Source organism: Bison bison, unplaced genomic scaffold (genome assembly GCF_000754665.1).
Source record: "Bison bison bison isolate TAMUID 2011002044 unplaced genomic scaffold, Bison_UMD1.0 scf7180017864104, whole genome shotgun sequence".
NCBI lineage: Eukaryota > Metazoa > Chordata > Mammalia > Artiodactyla > Bovidae > Bison > Bison bison.
Genome location: NW_011494676.1, coordinates 1,247,371 through 1,250,175, shown reverse-complemented (window position 1 = coordinate 1,250,175; position 2,805 = coordinate 1,247,371).

The window sequence follows — 2,805 nt, the reverse complement described above, 5'->3', positions numbered from 1 at the left end:
TTAATTCAATTATAATCATTATTATTAGCATTAGAGGGTTTTTTTAGAAATGTATATCTCTTAAGGTAAACAACAGTTTCTTCATGTTTGTAACTTTTCATTAAATTTATGCACTATTAAATTGAAATACTTGAAAATAGGAATAGAATCTATAAGAGCTCAATCATATAAAAGCATATTTATATATATTCTTGTCTCTGTTGATATACCTAAATGACTCCAGCAGCATTTACCTACATTAACATAAGTTACTTTTGAATTTAAGATGTTTCAAAATTTTACATATTTGTATTTTGTGCATTTTTTGAAATTTTAAAAATAAACCTATATACTTTAGGGGCTTCCCAGGTGAAACTAATGGTAAAGAACCCACCTGCCAATGCAAGAGACACAAGAGATGTGGGGTCTATCCCTGGGTCAGGAAGATTCCCTGGAGGAGGGCGTAGCTACCCACTCCATATTCTGGCCTGGAATCCTCTCACGGTCAGAGGAGCCTGGCAGGCTACAGTCATCGGGGTCCAAAAGAGTCAGACCGGACTGAAATGACTTAGCATGAACCCATGCACCTTTTGCTACAACTTAGAAAAATTTAAAAACAGATTTGAAGGAAAACATGCAAAGATGATAACAGGAGTCCATTCCAGGAGGTGGGACTATGGATGACTGCTTATTTCCTTCTTTAGATATATTTAATGTTTGTAATTAAAAAAATGAATGACCTGGAAGTGAAAGAACAGAAGAGCTATGGAAGAGGTATTAGAAAGGTGAGAGGAAAGGATAAAAAGGAGGAAAAATCTAGTTCTTGCAGAAGGTGTGTTTAAGTTGGGAACTCAAGGGGAGCAGCTCTTGGAATAAGAAAGGTGTTTGGCGGGCAAGTGGTTCATGAGAATATTGCAGACAATTTTATTCACGTTACGTGACTCCTCCTTGGTGTTTTGTGAAAGAAATATACAGTCTTAAATTTCTTGCCAAACATTTTTACCATTTGTGTTCCTCTTTGATGGGCACCATATCCTGTGGAGCCAGGCGGGCTCCAGTTCAAATTGCTGGTTTCAGATTCCCACTCACTGATTGAGTGACTAGACAAGTTACTTAACCTTCCATATCTGAGGTTTCTCATATGTGAAATGAGGATGATGATATGATAGAAGCCTGTTGAAAGAATAAAGTGAGTACACCCATGTAAAACTTGTAGACAGTGCCTCAGCACATGGCACTTTGCATGTCACCACTGAGTGTAAGGTCTTGCATTTTGGCACTGCACTGCATAAAGTCTGGGTGTGGCTTTAAGTTCCTGATACCTTACAGTGGCAGTGGTAGCCTCCTGGGCTAGTGGGATCTGCCAGTTTACTAGTTCATCTGCTCAGCTCATCAAAAGAACAGTAGTCCAATTCCTTGCTTCAAAATTCCCCCAATAAAAAAAAAATTAAGGTTTTAAGTGGAAAACCTTCTTACACATGACACAAAACCCAGAATTTTAGATAAGATATATATTTATTTATGACTATGTAAAAATTTAAAGTTAAAATAAAAGCAATGCTCCTTACTATGTATATATGTTTGTATACACACAAACACACATGTGAATGATACCAAGTTACCTATACCCCAAAGAGTACTCCACTGGTCCCAGTCAGGTTCCCAATCCCACTGCCCCACCAACAAAACCACTTTCACTGACTGCTTGGCTATTGATCTCCTTATCTCAAAACCAGTGTTGATATCGGCACTCAGATTTTCCAGTTTCCCACCCAGACCCTGAAGACCAGCCTGCAAAGGGGAAAGTGAATTTGTGTGTTTCTTTGCCCACTAGTCATCTCCAAGGTAGCCCATAGGTCTTGCATTAACCTGCAAACCCACACAGCCCACCTTGCCTCTCCTCATGGAACCAGCAAAGGAAACTGCCAGAACAAATGCAGGGCCAGCAGCTTTGCGATTGGGGGTGAATCGGATTCCTGGACACCTCAGTAAAGCCTGGGAGCTGCGCCAGAGTCAGGCGCTGTGATGTCCCCAACCCAGCGACGGTCCCCGCCGTGATACTAGCCTCCTCTCTCTTGCAGTCCCTTTCTCCCTCTGGCTCATTTTCTTGTTCTCTCCTGCCCTTGGCCTTCCTCCGACCTACTCGCCCGCGTCACACCTTTTCTTTCCGGTCCTTAAAAGACAGCTAAAGCCTTACATTGAGTGGTTCACAATAAACTGATCTCTTTCCAGCTGCAGCCACACGCACCCCATCTACTAAACCGATATCCAGAAGCGCAAATGGTCGGAGGAAGGCAGAGCAAACCAGGAGCCATCAGCTTCTTTCTGGGGCCCCTCGGCTCAAGCTCGGGGCTTCTCTTGGGCGCTGACATCTGCAGCGGCGAGGACGCTCAGGAGACCTTCTGCCCTCGGAACCTCCCGGCTTCCCGACGGGAAGAACAGGTCGAGTGGACTCCATCTCTCAGGTTGTCCAAGGCTCCGAAGTGGAAACGCCATTCTGCGAGTAACAGGTGGCTCCTCCCAGTTCCGTAAGTATGCTTGCTTTCTGTGGGAGTGAGGATTAAACTCTCCTCCGGACTTTGTGGCACAATCGGTTAGGGCGTTCCTCTGTTAACCGAAAAGCTCGTGGTTTGAGCCCACCCAGGGACGTGTCTCACTCTTTTACAATGTAAATGATGTATGATTGTTTCTAGTCTATGCATCCTCTCCCATGCTCCACTACTACCCTAATCCTCTGTGTCTTGTACACACACACACACACACACACACACACAAGGACGTAGGTCCAGGTAGTCTGTGATCCTCAGAGAGGATCTCTGGAGGAAA